Consider the following 18,524-nt stretch of genomic DNA (forward strand, 5'->3'; position numbering starts at 1 on the left):
GTGGAAGCAGAGTCTTTGAATATTTTTAAGGCAGAGGTAGATAGATTCTTGATAAGCAAGGGGATGGAAGGTTATCGGGGTAAGTGGAAATGTGGAGTAGTCAGTTCAGCCATGAACTTATTGAATGGCGGAGCAGGCTCGAAGGGCCGAGTGGCCTACTGCTGCTCCTAATTTGTATGTTCATATGCAGTCATGTGACTACAAGCCAGAGTCACTCTGCAACTGTAACACCCAGAGTAATGTTCTGTAAATAGCTTGCTCTGTACTGTATATCATAGTTTAGCTGTAATAAACCTGTTTGAGATCTTCCACGTTTCTCATTTATGTTGCATCAGACCACATAAAGAACGCCTTACAATGCTGACACACAAAATGTGATTGAGCAGACCATTGGCATGCTGAAACAATGCTCTGCTGCCTGGACCACTCTGGAGGACTCCTGCAGCACTCAGCAGAGTGGATGTCAAGATTTGTGGTGATCTGTTGCATTGCTGCACAACATCGCAACAGCTATGTGGTGAGCAGCTGAGGAGCAGGAGCATGAGGAAGAGGAAGAAAAGGAAGAGGAAAGGAGGAGGCAACCTATACAGTCCCTTTCTACCCGGGCCGTCCATGCAGATTTATCCAAGTGCTATACCAGTAACCGCAACCTCAATTCCCCATTCTCCAACAGTCCAACACCTTATCTTCCCTCTGTCATTGACCACCACAGCGTCTGTTTGGTAACAATGCAAAAATAAAAGCCACCATGAAATAAATAATCATAAATAACCAAAGAAATCAACTAATCACCCTTGTGCATTCCCTTAGTGCTGTCTTCCATGTGCCTTTGCTTGATCTAGTGCTCTTACATTGTTGACTTTCAGTGCAGGAGATTGCAGGTGGCCCTGGAGGATAACCTTGAGCAGCTCTGGCCCTAGAAGGCCAGACCTAGGAGGTGAACTGTAGCATCTTGGCATGGGCGGCAGCAGTCTTAGCTGGCTGGTTAACAGGCAGCAGCAAGGGCATTGGCGGAGTGTCTAACATGCATGTCTGTATGTTAGAAGAGGAGCTTTAATATAGTAAAGTCCAAAGGCACTTCACAGGAGCGTGTGCAGACAAAAAAATTGACGCTGATCTGAAGAGTGAGGCATTACAACAGGTGACCAAAAGCTTGGGCGAAGAGGTCAGTTTTAAGGACTATCTTAAAAGGAGGAGAGAGATGTGAAGAAGCAGAAAGGTTTACTGAGGGAATTCCACAGCTTGGGCCCTAGACAGCTGAAGGCACAACCGTCAGTGATGTGACAAACAAAGTCAGGGATGCACAGGAGGCCAGAATTGGAGGAACTCAGTGGTCTCGGAGGGTTTTAGGGCTGGAGGAGTTTACAGAGATAAGGAGGGGTGATGTCATGGAAGGATTTAAACACAGGATCAGAATTTTAAAATCGAGGTGTGGCCAGATCGGGAGCCAATGTAGGTCAGTGAGCACAGGGGTGATGGGTGAATGGGACTTGATGCTATTTAGGCTACGAGAAGCAGAGTTTTGGATGATCTCAAGTTTGTCGAGGGTAAAAAATTGGAGGCCAGGCAGGATAGCACTGGAATAGTTGAGTCGGAGGTAACAAAAGCACTGATGAGGGTTTCAGCAGCTGAGGCAGGGGCAATAATCTTGGTTGTGATGATCCCCATGGTAAATAGATTACAGTCTTTTGTTAAGTTTAAATAATCAAACACAGATAGTGGACAGACAAATACAATCAAACCCAGATCAATCAAACACGACTGGCTGAATTTTACCGGCCCCTCGATGTCGTGGGTCGCGGTGCGGGGGCAGGTAATATGCTGCGGGGAGAGGCCCACCTCGACCCGCAACGTCAAGAAGGGCCCGCCGCATATTACCGGCGGCGGGGGGACCTCAGTGCACCACCCCCCCCCCGCCGCCAAGCGGCGGGCCCTTCATCTCTATATTAAAATGAGCCCGACTGACATTCAAATTAACTTACCTGCAGGCAGCGGCCGTCCCACTCCGATATTAAGGCCGCCATTCGTGCTCCGCGCACCTTTGGAACTCCGCACGGAATTCCGGGTGAGAACCTGGTGGGGAGGGGGAGCAATAGAATTTTCAGGGCGGGAGGGGTGGAGGAGCGGGAAAATCAATTTTAATTGAATGTGGGGAATTTTTTTAATTAATTCATGGAATGTGGGTGTCGCTGGCCAGGCCAGCATTTATTGCCCATCCCTAATTGCCCTTGGGAATGTGGTGGTGAGCTGCCGTCTTGAACCACTGTAGTCCATTTGGGGTAGATACACCCACAGTGCTGTTAGGAAGGGAGTTCCAGGATTTTGACCCAGCGACAATGAAGGATTTATAGTTCCAAGTCAGGATAGTGTGTGACTTGGAGGGGAACTTACAGGTGGTGGTGTTCCCATGCATTTGCTGCCCTTGTCCTTCTAGTTGGTAGAGGTCGCGGGTTTGAAAGGTGCTGTCTAAGGAGCCTTGGTGCATTGCTGCATTGCATCTTGTAGATGGTACACACTACTGCCACTGTGCGTCGGTGGTGAAGGGAGTGAATGTTTGTAGATAGGGTGCCAATCAAGCGTGCTGCTTTGTCCTGGATGGTGTCGAGCTTCTTGAGTGTTGTTGGAGCTGCACCCATCCAGGCAAGTGGAGAGTATTCCAGCACACGCTTGACTTGTGCCTTGTAGATGGTGGACAGGCTTTGGGGAGTCAGGAGGTGAGTTACTCGCCACAGGATTCCCAGCCTCTGACCTGCTCTTGTAGTGACGGTATTTATATGGCTACTCCAGTTCAGTTTCTGGTCAATGGTAGCCCCTAGGATGTTGATAGTGGGGGATTCAGCGATGGTAATGCCATTGAATGTCAAGGGGAGATGGTTAGATTCTCTCTTGTTGGAGATGGACATTGCCTGGCACTTGTGTGGCGCGAATGTTACTTGCCACTTATCAGCCCAAGCCTGGATATTGTGCTGCATTTCTACACAGACTGCTTCAGTATCTGAGGAGTCACGAATGGTGCTGAACATTGTGCAATCATCAGCGAACATCCCCACTTCTGACCTTATGATTGAAGGAAGGTCATTGATGAAGCAGCTGAAGATGGTTGGGCCTAGGACACTACCCTGAGGAACTCCTGCAGTGATGTCCTGGAGCCCAGATGATTGACCTCCAACAACCACAACCACAACTTTGCATTAGGTATGACTCCAGCCAGCGGAGGGTTTTCCCCCTGATTCCCATTGACCTCAGTTTTGCTAGGGCTCCTTGATGCCATACTCGGTCAAATGCTGCCTTGATGTCAAGGGCAGTCACTCTCACCTCACCTCTTGAGTTCAACTCTTTTGTCTGTCAGGTATGATTCCATGAGTATGACTATATCAGGCTGTTGCTTGACTAGTCTGTGGGACAGCTCTCCCAAATTTGGCACAAGCCCCCAGATGTTAGTAAGGAGGACTTTGCAGGGTCGACAGGGCTGGGTTTGCCGTTGTTGTTTCCGGTGCCTAGGTCGATGCTGGGTGGTCCATCCAGTTTCATTCCTTTTTATTGAATTCGTAGCGGTTAGATACAACTGAGTGGCTTGCTAGGCCATTTCAGAGAGCATGTAAGAGTCAACCACATTGCTATGGGTCTGGAGTCACATGTAGGCCAGACCAGGTAAGGACAGCAAATTTCCTTCCCTGAAGGACATTAGTGAACCAGATGGGTTTTTACAACAATTGACAATGGTTTCATGGCCATCATTGGACTCATGTTTTTTTTAAATTCCAGATTTATTAATTGAATTCAAATCCCACCTTCTGCTGTAGTGAGATTTGAACCCATGTTCCTAGAGCAATACCCTGGGTCTCTGGGTTACTAGTCCAGTGACAATACCACTACGCCACCTCCTCCCACCAATGTGGGGATGGTGGGAAGGGGTTGAAGGGCAAAAGATTGAAGCTTGGGGGGAAAATTTGGGTCTTTGTAAACTCAATGGATGGTCATTTCGGGCAATGAAATGACCATTGCAGGGTTGGGGAAAACAATAATCTCTTGATTATTTATTTAAAACATTTTAAGTTTAATCCATCTTTAAAAATTTAAAGAAGGGTCACTGACCTGAAACGTAAACTCTGCTTCTCTCTCCACAGATGCTGCCAGACTTGCTGAGTATTTCCAGCATTTCTTGTTTTTATTTAAAAATTTAAATGTGTGTTCAGGGCTTAAAGCCCTTTAAAAATGGCATCGGCGCCTTCGCAGTCGCGCCTGACGCCGTTGCCGGGGTCACGGCGGCCGCCTACGTATGCCATCAGGGGTGGCTGCACTACTCCCTCTATTTAAATCAGCCCCCGTGCATAATATCGCGGGGGCTCAGGGAAGGCGCATCTGCTCGGGATGCACTTATAAACTTCAGCCCTACAACTTTCACTGCACAATCTCATGCATAAAAATTGATCACTTAGGTGAAGTACCAAAGGGTACTGCTACCCAAAAAGCCATATTCCTTACTACCTCAATGTTTTCTGAATGGATGGCAGTTAGAAGTTGCATTAAGAAAAATTGTGCATTTGTTGAAAGAGAGGTGAGAAAAGAAGCTAAGTAACATTGCAAACTTAATATTTCACATTCTCAGATATAAAAGCAAAACTGACTGGGAAAATTAAACCAGGACTAAGGAATTGGGAAATATTGGATGAACTATTCAGCTGTGAAAGGACATTTTCTTGAAAGGGAGAAGATGCATTTATTTTTGTCCTGGATGAAAAAGTTATGATTCCCACTCACAAAAGAACTCATTTCCTTTTAAAACCATTAAGAAAGGCTTCTATTCATGATTTTAATATAACTTAAGTATTGATAGGAATTGACGGAACTAGGTAGCTATGATTTAAAAATGGTAGTTGTAATTTGTAGTCGTTTTGTATAAATCGGGTTTGAAATAAAATTGTGGTGCAATCAAAGTCCTGCAGAAGTCTTTTTTTTTGTGAATTATTGCCACATTTTTGAAAAACTTTACTAGTTCAATCAGTATGCAGCTGGAATAAAAACGTTATAATATTTATTTTAAAGCCAAAGATCATTTTTAGATTTTAGTTTATCCTAAAGAGATTGTGATGGACAATGGGATTGTATCCAACTTTTACAGCCTGTTTAAATGTTCCATTGGTTTTGCTCTTAGAAAGCTAATTTATCTTTACGAATGGTAAAATAATTAATTTATTAATTGCATGAATTTTCTGGCAATCCAAAAAATTTAAATCAGTCTTTGATACAATTAACTTAGAAATTATAGGATATAATCATATTCTAGCAAGAAACACCCTATTCCCCACCCAAAATTAGCAATTTAACATTTAAAGTTATATTAATAATTCTGAATCAAGGATAGTAGCTTAAGCTTGCTGAGTGGTAGCACTCTTGTCTCTGAGTCAGAAGGTTGTAGGTTCATGTCCTACTCCAGGGATTTGAGCACATAATCTAGGCTGACCTGTCAGTGCAGTACTGAAGGAATGCAGCATTATCAGAGATGTTATCTTTTGAATGACACATCAAACTGAGTTCCCATCTGACTCTTCAGTTGGACATAAAAGATCCCATGGCACTACTTGAACAGCAGAGGAGATCTCCTAATGTCCTGGCCAACATTATGCCTAAATAGATTAATCTCATTGCTCTCTGTGTGCAAATTGGCTGCTGAATTTGCCTGCAGAATAACAGTATGTCATGCATGGAAGGAGTCGTGATGAAATAAACAATGAAATGGAAGAATTATGAATTTAAAAAGTAAACTGTTAAACAAAACCACAGGAGCATGGACACTTGTATCACAATCAAAATGGAGTAGCAGTTACGTGATCCCTCCTGTACTGGAATTCAACAACCCTGTCTGTAAAGATGGAACTCGTTAACCTCATCTGAAATAGCTCCTTTGAAACCCCTTTGAAATTGAAAGGAGTACTATTGCATATTAATGACTCTTATCGACGTGAATGAACTAACAAAGGATTCTGGAGACAGATGAGCTCACAGCCCAAACCAAAATGAATACTGTAAAGTAGCACCGTGTTAACAGAATGGTCCCCATTCAGACATCAATCGCTAGCCATGGTTATCATATCCTGGTTCATTGTGTGGTTACATCAGGGGAGAGGGCCACGTGTCTCCTAACAGAAACTCTAATGTGATAGATTTTTACCGTAAAAAGGTAGCCTTCTGGAGAGAGAGGGGAGATCAAGCCAACACCTCAGACAGCCAGTCCAGCCAAATGGTGTGCAAGAGATCCAGCCAAGCATAAAGAACCTTGCTGAACAAGAACTGAACAGCCCCTATACTTGTAATCACTAGAATTCTACAACACCTCAACAAGTTCAAGACTACAAACACCCAGGCCTGTACCTTTAAAAAGACTTTCCTCCTGAGAAGATTCAACAGGTTTACTGTAAACCATGAACACTCACCTCACTTTGGACTTTAAGCTATATCCCACCCTTTTCTCTTTATTTGTCAATCCTTCTGTATGTGTGTGTGAGTGAGGTTGCGACTATTTTGGGAATTGTGTAAAAATAAATTGTTTTTGTTAAACCCACAAGAAAATCTGTCATTTGTCTGTTTATTTGACCCAAAAGACAATCAAGGGCTAATGCATCAGTTGGGAGGTGAACAGTCGGAACTACCCACACCCCTTTTCACCCGTCTGTAACAAGTGACTGTACTCCAAAAGTAATTCATTGGCTGTGAAGCATTCTCAGACCTCCTAAGAATATGAAAGATGTTATACAAATGCAAATTCTTTCTTTAATAGTTGCCAAAGGTTAAATTATTGGGAGTAAGGTAAATATATAAAACTTTACCAGGGATTGTTTGTATTTTATGAGACAAATACATTCAATAATATGGCATCTTAAGGCAAATAACAAGCACCTGACAGCTTTGGAAATGTACTAGACCCTCTCCAGCAGCCATATCAACATGCAATGGCAAAAGGTGTATTGAGTGGACGTATGACAAATTAGACAACTTGTATTGTATCAGACAGTATTAAAGTCAGTAACTACAGCATATAAAAGGTTATGATGGTAGTATTCATAGTAGGAGCAGCAGTAAGCTTCGTACAGATCAAGAATGTATAAAGAATTTGAGGTGAGAGTGACTGCCCTTGACACCAAGACAGCATTTGACCGAGTGTGGCATCAACGAGCCCTAGCAAAACTGGAGTCAATGGGAATCAGGGGGAAAACTCCTCACTTGTTGGAGTCGTACCTAATGCAAAGAAAGATGGTTGTGGTTGTTGGAAGTCAATCATTGCAACTCCAGGACATCACTGCAGGAGTTCCTCAGGGTAGTGTCCTAGGCCTAACCATCTTCAGCTGCTTCATCAATGACCTTCCTTCAATCATAAGGTCAGAAGTGGGGATGTTCGCTGATGACTGCACAATGTTCAGCACCATTCGCGACTTCTCAGATACCGAAGCAGTCCGTGTAGAAATGCAGCAAGACCTGGACAATATCCAGGCTTGGGCTGATAAGTGGTAAGTAACATTTGCGCCAAACAAGTGCCAGGCAATGACCATCTCCAACAAGAGAGAATCTAACCATCTCCCCTTGACATTCAATGGCATTACGAACGCTGAATCCCCCACTATCAACATCCTGGGGGTTACCATTGACCATTGACCAGAAATTGAACTGGAGTAGCCATATAAATACTGTGACTACAAGAGCAGGTCAGAGGCTGGGATTCCTGTGGTGAGTAACTCACCTCCTGACTCCCGAGTGCCTGTCCACCATCTATTTGGCACAAGTCAGGAGTGTGATGGAATACTTTCCACTTGCCTGGATGAGTGCAGCTCCAACAACACTCAAGAAGCTCGACACCATCCAGGACAAAGCAGCATGCTTGATTGGCACTCCATCTACAAACATTCACTCCCTCCACCACCGACACACAGTGGCAGCAGTGTGTACTATCTACAAGATGCACTGCAGCGATGCACCAAGGCTCCTTCGACAGCAGCTTCCAAACCCATGAACTCTACCACCTTGAAGGACAAGGGCAGCAGATGTATGGCAGCACCACCACCTGTAAGTTCCCCTCCAAGCCACACACCATCCTGACTTGGAATTATATTGCCATTACTTCACTGTCGCTGGGCCAAGATCCTGGAACTCCCTTCCTAACAGCACTGTTGGTGTACCTACCCCACATGGACTTCAGCGGTTCAAGAAGGCACTCACCACCATCTTCTCAAGGGCAATTAGGTATGGGCAATAAGTGCAGGCCTAGCCAGCGACGCCCACATCCCATGAACAAATTTTTAAAAAGCAGCAGCTGCAACTGGCGCAGGATCCAGGTGCCATGGCAGCCACCTGAGAAGCAGGCACAGATTTGAATGAAGCGTCTCCAATGATCACATATCAGCTGTACCTAGACTGAGATGAATCCTTTAATGGTAATGTCTGCAGCTGGTAGCCTGGTGGGAGCCATGATGGCCACATGGGTGCAGTCCCTTGCACCTTTAGTTATCCGGCGATGGTGCCGAAACCGATGGCCCTCTGGGCCTGGCTGTTACGGGCCATCCTGAAGCGGACATACTCACTGGCCCTCCAGTACAGGGCATCGGTGACCTCCCTGATGCAGCTGTGCACTGCTGACTGTTTGACCTCCACAAAGGTCTCCATTGGGCCCCTGAAACGATGCATAGGTGTAAAGGTTAAGAGCTGCTGGCAGAGGATGTACATTGAAGCCCAGGGGCTGCAGGTCACCATTGAGCTGGTCACAGAGATGTGGCACCATCTCTCTCTACATCCGCTTTCACCTCTGACACTGGCACTCTGACATCCGTTGGTATGTCATGTGGGACCTATAGATGTACGCCGTTCTGTAGTGGCAAGCTCCCCTTGGGGGCTGTGGCTCACGATTGGGGGCCTCTACGTGGGCTGCACCTGCCTGTTGGTTTTGCCTGCTGTGCATACGGATCCTCAGGAGAAGCCGATCACACAATCAAGGTTGAGCCATATCCATCTCCACGTGACAAATAAAGATGTATTCTTCACTTATTCGGAGGTTCTAACAGGGCAATGTTGTTGACGGGTACATCAGGTGCTTTCATGGATCACAGTGGCACAGTGGTTAGCACTGCAGCCTCACAGCTCCAGCGACCCGGGTTCAGTTCTGGGTACTGCCTGTGTGGAGTTTGCAAGTACTCCCTGTGACCGCGTGGGTTTCCACTGGGTGCTCCGGTTTCCTCCCACAGCCAAAGACTTGCAGGTTGATAGGTAAATTGGTCATTGTAAATTGCCCCTAGTGTAGGTAGGTGGTAGGAGAATGGTGGGGATGTGATAGGGAATATGGGGTTAATGTAGGATTAGTATAAATGGGTGGTTGTTGGTCGGCACAGACTCGGTGGGCCGAAGGGCCTGTTTCAGTGCTGTATCTCTAAATAAAATAAATAAATAAAACTATATGGTGTGGCATGGCATTGCCCATCTTAGCTCACACTAACAGTGGCACAGCATGACCACATAAAGATTCCACCAGCTGCATTGATTGCCCCCACCAGCCAGATAATCTTTACACGCCTACCATTTCTGGCACCCTCCCCACACACAGGGTGACTGGAGTGTTATTGCTCCTTCACACATACAAACAAACAATGGCACAGAGTGGACACCGTTTAAGGAGGGAGGGTATGTAGTACCTCCCTTCATGCCTGCAGAGCTGTCACCAGTGATACCATCACCCCTCCCATCACCCTTCATGCTTGCAGAGTTGAGACCCCTATAATCCCATCCCCCCTCCCTTCCAGCATGTGAGAGCTGCTCGTTCAGCAAAAAATCAAGAACTAAGAAGCGGGATGCATAATCAGGCAAGATAAGTAATGCTTAACCTATTTAAATTGGGGTTCTGCCACCGGTAAAATGGGCTGGAACATATACTGCTTCAGGGGTCATGGCAGACCTCTCCCGCGAGAATATTCCGGGCCCCGCCGCACAACCCCCAACGTCGGAGGGCTGGTAAAATTCAGCTCCTTGTGTTTAAAACCTTCATGGCCTCTACCCTCCCATCTTGGGATGCAAGCATTGCTGGCAAGGCCAGCATTAATTACCCATTCCTAATTGCCCTTCAGAAGGTAGTGGTGAGCTGCCTTCTTGAACCACTGCAGTCCATGGATACACCCATAGTGTTTTTTTCTGTAGTGGTTTGATACAACTGAGTGTCTTGCTTGGCCATTTCAGAAGGCAGTTAAGAGTCAGCCACATTGCTGTGGTTCTGGAGTCATGTGTAGGGTGGATCGAGTAAGGATGCCAGAATTCCTCCCTGAAGGATACTAGTGAACCAGATGGATTTTTAAAGAACAATCTGGTAGTTTCATGATCATTATTAATGAGACTAGCATTTTATTCCAGAAATATTAATTAATTGCATTTAATTTACCCCAGCTACAATGATGAGATTTGAACTCATGTCTGGAGCATTAGTCCAGGCCTCTGGATTGCTGGTTTGTTTCCATTACCACTAGGGTGTCATTGCCCATTGTCTCTGCGAACTCTGCATTCCTCAACCACTGGCCTCCCCCATTCCCTTCACTTCCCCATTGGTTGCCTTGTCTTCAGTCATCCAGGCCCTAAGCTCTGTAATTCTCTCTCTAAACCTCAGTCTCTTCACATGTCTCTCCTCTTTTAAGGCCTTCCCTAAAACCTAACTCTGACCAAAATTTTATTCACCCCTGCTAATATCTCCTTCTTTAGTTCCGTGTCTGTTTTTGTCCGATTACTTTTCTGTGTTGTGCCTTGAATGTTTTTCAATGATTAATACAAGTTGTTGTTAAATAAAATAGACCAAACTGACAGATATAAGGAGGTGCTATTTGGAGTGTAAGTAACATAACATTCCAAATGATAAGTGTTAGACATCCAATTTAGCTAATCCATATTATTTCCTATTTAGTTGGACCTGAATGATATACATTCCAAATGTTAAAATGTACAAACTGAGCATTAAAACATAACATGTAAGTAACAACTATAGAAGAGGGACTGTTTCATTTACTTTGATCCTGCGGTGGTACTTAAATGTCAACTGACAGTGAAAATGTTGTATTTAACATGCTGTTAATACTGATATGTTTGGTGTTAATTCAATTTTACCTCTTTAAGCTAATCTTACAATTGTTGACAGAAATTAATTGACAAGTACATTTTAAGACTGACTTTATGGGCTGGATTTTATAAGCTTGCCATCGATCGCTGTGGTGAGCTTCAAAAATGACGGTCAGTCCATGCGGCCCACATGTCGCAGAGCCGCCACATTATTCAGCGCAGCGGCTCATTTAAATGGCCAGAGTGAACCACCCCCACTCACCCCCCCGATGACGTGGAGGGGGCAGGCGGTCCCCGACAATGGCATCAGCAGCCTTTGCGCAGGCGCTGACGCCATTTTTAAAGGGCTTCAAGCCATTCCATTTAATTAAAATTTTTAAAGATACTGTGTTTTTAATAAATGAAATAAATTTATCCTGACACTCTCCCACAACCCCCCCAACAACCATGGAAATTATAACCTGCCCTCTCCCACCCCAAAATACTTACCTTGTGCTCCCGACTTTTCCCCCCCAAAGTTCATCAACTTTAAACTTTACCCCTTCTCACCACCCCCTAGACCAATGAAATTAGTTTTATCTCACTCCCCACCTCCCGCACTAAGAAACTTACCTGCTCACCCCTCCCCACCAGTGCTCCGCCTTAAATCACTGGATGGAGATCCAAAGGCGCAGGAGTGCCAGCCACTGGCACCAATATGGCACCGGAATGGAAGGCAGGAGCAGATAAGCTATTAATTAATTTATTAAAATAAATTTACCTATGCAAATTTGGCTCCCATTGCTGAGTGGCGGGGGGGCCCTCATGAGGCCACACCGCCACTGGCAATATTGGGCCAGGCCTTCCGGGCATCGAGGCCCTTAGTGGGCCTCTGTCGGAGGCTTTTTCCGGCACCCCCTCCCCCTCCCGCCACAACCCCCAATGTCGGGGGGACTGTAAAATCCAGCCCTGTGACTGTTACCTTACTGTATTGCCAATGACTGGATGGATGCAAAACTTATCTAAGTTTAACAAAGATGATAAACTCTTGATTTGCGAACGTTGCATTTTTTCAGCAAACAATTCAACTGCAATATCTTGCATAGAAATGTAATTTATTACAACATAGATATTCAATTGAAGAAATGTTTAATATCGTATTTAAAAAGGTTGCAAAATAAATTTCACCAATACAGTAAATAGCAACTACAAATTCTATCCTATGGCTGTGTTATTGGATCTTATAGACCCAACAGAAGGTAACCTATAAAATTATGACTGTCTCAGACACCCGAACAGTTTTAGATGCAATATCATGAAACTTGGAACATTTTTGTTCTTATGATGCTCTGCAGCACAGCACATCATTTACCACCACAGTAAACAGATTAAGAAAATAAATGTATCTATACTGTATAATTCTGTAAATGTATTTTTCAGAACATTTGTAATAAAGCATGCAAGACTAGACAAATAGAAACCAACAATTTAATGTAAAATTGCATGAATAATTTAGGAGAGGTGAAAATTGTGCTGTAAACCAAATATGCGTGCCCTTCAAATGAATTGCTTTGGAAACGAGTTTCAGAACTACTATGAAATATGTCAATGTCATAGTATTCTGCCTTGAGTCAGAAACTATCAATGCTGTTGAAGTTAAAGCTGCTGAATGACTTTAGTGAAGTGCATTGCCAATCCCATTTAAACCCGTAGATAACACTTGTGTGCTTTGGTCCCACAAGTGTATGCACAATACACAGTATTATAATATGTGCACTTCAACATTAGTGCATACTGTATAATTACTATGTTTATACATAGCTGAATAATAATAATGCCATTAGCCGAACCTGCTGCCATTTGTGGCAATTGCCGTTTTGGCATATTTGTGTTTTACATTTTGCTACTCTCAAACAGAGACATTTTTGTTTTTTTTGTGTATAATTGCATAAGCTTCATTGTAATCCATGTCTTACACTGTTTTAAATTGCTGTTTTCAAGCCATAACAATGTAAAATTACATTATGATGTATGACACCATCTAGATACCTTGAACTACAAGAGAAGCGTGATGCCAAACCTTGGGGAATTAAACAATCATGGGAACAAAGCTGTGCTAAGTGGATCATTCTTAATTACTTGCAATCAATTTCTCCTGACAGCTTATTAAAGTATTTAATTAGGAATAGAGAATGCAATATTTTAACAATACTTTTTTAAGTTCACAAGTGTTTTAGTTCTGATCAATATTATGATTTTAGTTTCTTAAGCCTATCACTGTGTAGTTTATTGAGTAAAGTAAAAGTATAAACACAAACAATCAAATAGTAACATATGGTAATTATTGATCAGCATTAAAACATACACATCAATTAATTTTTGGTTTATCATTAATCTTACTGTTCCCAATTAGTGGAAACCCCATTGTTCAAAGAGGCTATTTATTAAATTGTTGAATAAATTAACATTTTTAATAGTATGTAACAATGGCCCGATTAACTCAGGATCATCAATTTGTTTAAACAAGAACAATGTTATATGTTCTGTAAAGTGCCAATAATGGATACTACCACATTCACGAAAATAGAATGTTATTAGGGAATTGGTTCTGGCATTAGAAGGATTTGAGGTGAAAGTAAACAGTATCTAGGGAGAAGTTTGACACAAGAGTGATGTGAAAACATATACACCATACCAAATTTATAAAATAAAAACAAAAAATGCTAGAAATATTCAGCAAGTCTGGCAACATCTCGGCCTTTTGGCTAAGATCAAGTGTAGTATCTGTTCTTATCAGTGCTTACTTGGTTGAGAAGAGACCATGATCATTGCCTTTTGATCCTGGGTTGGCTTTGAGTAAAATGGCTAAAACCAATCTTTGAGCTTCAGGCCAAGGAGTGCGCAACACCGTTCGGGTGGTCGTGAAGGACAAGGAAGGAGTTGCACTGGTCGATCGCACCTTCTTCATCAAGAGGATCGTTCTCGAGTGCTGTGGATTTCAAGCTACGGACGTCTTCTGGCCCATACCCCACTCCTGCGCTGTGGCAGTCACCTGAGCAATTTTCCACTTCATCTGAGGATCTAAAATGGACCGGGTCCGGAGGGACACGATGTTCAAATCTCTGGATAAGGGCGGGAAAAATGTACCCAACGTGGCCCTCATCCTGATGACCACCTTCGTGTGCGGCTGCATCAAGCTGTGTGTAGACCTCCAGTACGCAAACTCCAAGTGTCACTACGTGCTGAGGTTCTATCTGTCCCCGGTGTTGCGAAGGATGGGCCTGGTCACATTGCCGCTGAACGCTCCTTGCAGTTGGACCGTGCCGTACCACCTATCCTTCGTGGAGCAGTTTCTGCGGGAAAACACCTTTGACCACCGGTCCATCAGGCAGTGGTCTGCACGGAATGTCTGCAAGGCCCTACGGGAAAAGAAGACGGGGGATCCTGTCGGATGGTTCCCCGAGCAGACCGTCAAAGTCATTTGGCGGAATGCCTCATCACCAGAACTTTCAAACAAGCACCAAGATGTAGTTCCGATGAAGGGTCACTGACTCGAAACGTTAACTCTGCTTCTCTTTCCACAGATGCTGCCAGACCTGCTGAGTGATTCCAGCATTTCTTGTTTTAATCCAAGATGTAGCTTGGCTGGTGGTGAGAAGGGCCCTCCCCGTCAGATCCTTCCTGCACGCCCGAAGTCTCGCCCCCTCCGCGCAATGCCCCCGCGGTGGCTGTGGTGGGGAAGAGACGGTTGCCCACCTCTTCCTGGAGTGTGTCTTTGCAAAGCAGGTGTGGAAAGAGATGCAGTGGTTTTTGTCGAGGTTCATCCCAAGCAGCTCTGTAACACAGGAGTCTGTGCTCTACGGGCTGTACCCAGGGACGCACACCGAGACAAACATCAACTGCTGCTGGAGGACTATCAATTCGGTGAAAGATGCCCTTTGGTCTGCCCAAAACTTGCTGGTCTTCCAGCGCAAAGAGTTGTCCACCACCGAATGTTGCAGACTGGCACATTCCAAGGTCCAGGACTACGTGCTGAGGGACGCACTAAAGCTTGGGGCAGCCGCAGCAAAGGCTCAATGGGGAAAGACCACAGTGTAAGGTCCCCCCACCAAGCTGAACTGAGGGGCTGGATCCATGGGAAACCCCTCGAACTGTATCGGAAAATTTTCATTTGCTGTAAGATGTAAAAATGTTAATGGCATGACAAATGAAATGGAAGGGTTGTGAGGCAACTCATGATTGTAATGAAGCAAACGGACCGCCTTTGCACTGTTTGTATTTTTGACTTGGTGCTGTCTGAAACTGTTTGGCAATTTATTTTTCACAGATTTTTATGAATAAAGTATATTTTGGAAATAAAAAAAAATTTTAAAAAAATCTGTGGAGAGAGAAACAGTAAATGGGCTGAATTTTATCAGTGTGCCATGCTCCCCGGCAGCACGCTGTGAAGGCAGCTGCCTTCCAACACAGAAGTGCCGCCGCACAGCCCCGATATTACGTGCAGTGGCTGATTTAAATAGAGAGGGTGGAGCATCTGCCTCCAATGACCACGCAGGCGCCGGCGCCATTTTTAAAGGGTCTCAAGCCCTTAAGTGACATTTAAATTTTTAAAGGTCCTGGTCTCCGGGAAATAAAAATAAAATTTTAATTCAACTTTAAATCCCATCTCCCATCCCGCAATGGGTAATCTATATACAAATTGCCCTCTCCCCCCAGTAAAAACTTTTATTATATCCCTAACATTCCCCCCCCCAATATTTGTTCCTTTTGACCCTCAACTCCTTCCCACCATCCCTGCAACTAATAAAAAGTGTTTTCCCCACTGCCCCCCCACCCTGATAATTTTATTCCTCCCTCCTCCTCACCAGTGTCTCACCTCGGAACTCCAACAGAGTTCCGAAGGCGAGCGAGTTGCGGCCGGTTAGCCGTAAAATCGGCATGGGACAGCCGCCGTCAGCAGGTAAGTTAATTTGAATGTTAATTATCCTCATTTTAATATTTTAATGAAGGCCCCACCACCAAGTGGCGGTGGGGGGCGGGGAGTGGGTGCCGCACTGAGGCCTTACCGCCGCCACTAATATCCAGCGGGGCCTTCTCAGTGTCATGGGTTGAGGCAGGCCGCTTCCGCTAGCATTTCACGGGCCTCCTGGCCATGACCCACGGCGTTGAGGGGCTGATAAAATTCAGCCCAATGTTTCAGGTCAATGGCCTCTCATCAGAACCCTGTATTTCCATTATTTTATGTTTTTATTTCAGATTTCCAGCATCCGCAGTATTTTGCTTTTGACCAAATTTGTAAAAATGCTTGGAATGTGGTGGAGCATTATGTTAGCATAATGAGTAGCATACTTGTGTGAAATTCCTATGTGCTCTACTTTAACATAATCATTAATTCATTTATTTTAAACAAGTTAACTTCTTTGTTAAATAATGCACATAGCAATTCTACATGAGTATAAATCTACTAAAAATGGCATTGAGCAGAAATTTCAACCTCAAACAGAGTAAGACATTAGCAGGGTACAAAGTGACTTCTCAAATAAATAAATAGGATTCTTTAATTTAGAAATATTCTGGTCTAAGGTGATTTAGCCAGGACAGTACTGGTGAGGGAAGAGTTTACTCCAGTGTACCCCAGTTTAAGAGAGAATAAAAGAGCTTTTATTCCTGCTTGTTTTCCAATAACCCATACCAGAATGTGCAAGGATTTGGATGTCAGGTGAGGACAGGTTCAGGCTAGGCTTTATTCCCAGGATTGAATAGTTGTCAATAATAACTATAAGTTGAAATATGAAGAATGGTCCTTTCAACAAGGTATCAAAGGGGTATCAAAGGGCTGTCAGTATCCATCGAATTGTATCCTTTCATGAAGAAGGAAAATGAGCTGGTATGTATATTATTCCCATTACACCAGAACAATATAGGGGGAAGATTTCCTCTGCGCAGTACATGTAAGGAAATGGTCAAACTGTTCTTTATAAACAGGTTTACCATCTCAGTTCATATAGCACTCCAGAGGAATTGTTTCTCCATAGGCCTCTAATTAGGGTAGTGTAGGGTACGACAATTGACCTCCATATGTTCTCGTGAGAGCAAATCCCAAACAAGTAAGATAGCCAAGAGTAGGATGAACATCTTTGCCCCATGCTGTAAGTTAGCATCGACATTTTAGCATGAATAAAACCTTTTACCACCACTGGGACTGAAAGTATAAACACACATGGACTGAATTTGTCTAAACATTGAGTTTTGATTAGTAACTGATGAGAAATGAAGAAAATGCTTTGATATGATCTCCAAGTCAAACAACTGACATATTCTACTTAATAATACATTGGGATGGTATTGTAGGTAGGTCACCATCTTTAAAAAAGAAACATAATTTTGTTACTATTAAATTCTGCATGACCTGAAACTGGTACATTCTGTTGAGATTTAATCATGCAAGTCAGAGAAATGACCTCAAAATGGGACCACTTATCTTCCAGATAACTACAATAATAATTGATTGGAAGCTCCAGATCAATTGATTACAAAATTCCAGGACTGCTGTGACTCTAAATCAGAGGTAAGTCAAATTTTGGTTTGACAGTGATATCCTTGATTGCAGGTAACACACTGCACATTATTGCCATTGTTTTTCACTATCTACAGAAAGAATGTTTATTGTTGATTTGTTATGCTTTCATAAAAACTTGGCATGGACCAGGTAAAAATATGGTTAATGCAGGAAAGTGGGTGCAATGCAACGTGATCATCTTGGCTGTTTCACACAGTAAATGATAAACTGTTAGAGCTCTATGGAGTAGTCTGTAAAAGACAATTTAAACATTATTTATATGTTTGTTCTTTCTATATGAGCAATGTTGGCAAAGCTACATTTATTGCTCATCTCTCATTGTCCTACGGAGGTTGTAGCCCATCTTCTTCTTGAAATGTTCCATCTTTACAGAAATGCTGCTCCCATGATGGTGATAGGCAGAAATGTTTTATTATTTTATTATTGTTTGTGGCAATTGTTTTACAACTGAGTGGCTTGCTAGGTCAAGTCAGAGGGGATTAAGAACAGGTAAAATGGCAGGTTCTGTTCCTGGAAGGATATTGCTGAACCACCTGAGTGATTAGGACTGTTTGGAAACTTTCATACACACATACCACCTCCCAAACCCATGACCTCTATCTACTGCCTAGAAGAACAAAGAAAACAGGTGCATAGAAACACCACCACCTGCAAGTTGCCCTGCAAGTCGTACACCATCCCGACTTAGAAATATATCACTATTCCGTCATCATCACTGGGTCAAATCCTGGAACTCCCTCCCTAACAGCACTGTGGGAGTACTTACACTCCACTCTCTGCAGCAGTTCAAGAAAGTAGCACATCAACACCTTCTCAAGGTCTATTAGGGATGAGCAATAAATGCTGGCCTTGCCAGCACATCCAATTCCCGTGAATGAATAAAAAACAC

The 18,524-nt window shown here is 43.8% G+C and overlaps 1 pseudogene; it reads left to right on the forward strand.

Moving 5' to 3' along the window:
- Window positions 1–13,803: 13,803 nt before the first annotated feature.
- LOC137355525 (U2 spliceosomal RNA) lies at window positions 13,804–13,935 on the forward strand (annotated as a pseudogene).
- The last annotated feature ends 4,589 nt before the right edge of the window (window positions 13,936–18,524 follow it).

Source organism: Heterodontus francisci, chromosome 42 (genome assembly GCF_036365525.1).
Source record: "Heterodontus francisci isolate sHetFra1 chromosome 42, sHetFra1.hap1, whole genome shotgun sequence".
Classification (NCBI taxonomy): domain Eukaryota; kingdom Metazoa; phylum Chordata; class Chondrichthyes; order Heterodontiformes; family Heterodontidae; genus Heterodontus; species Heterodontus francisci.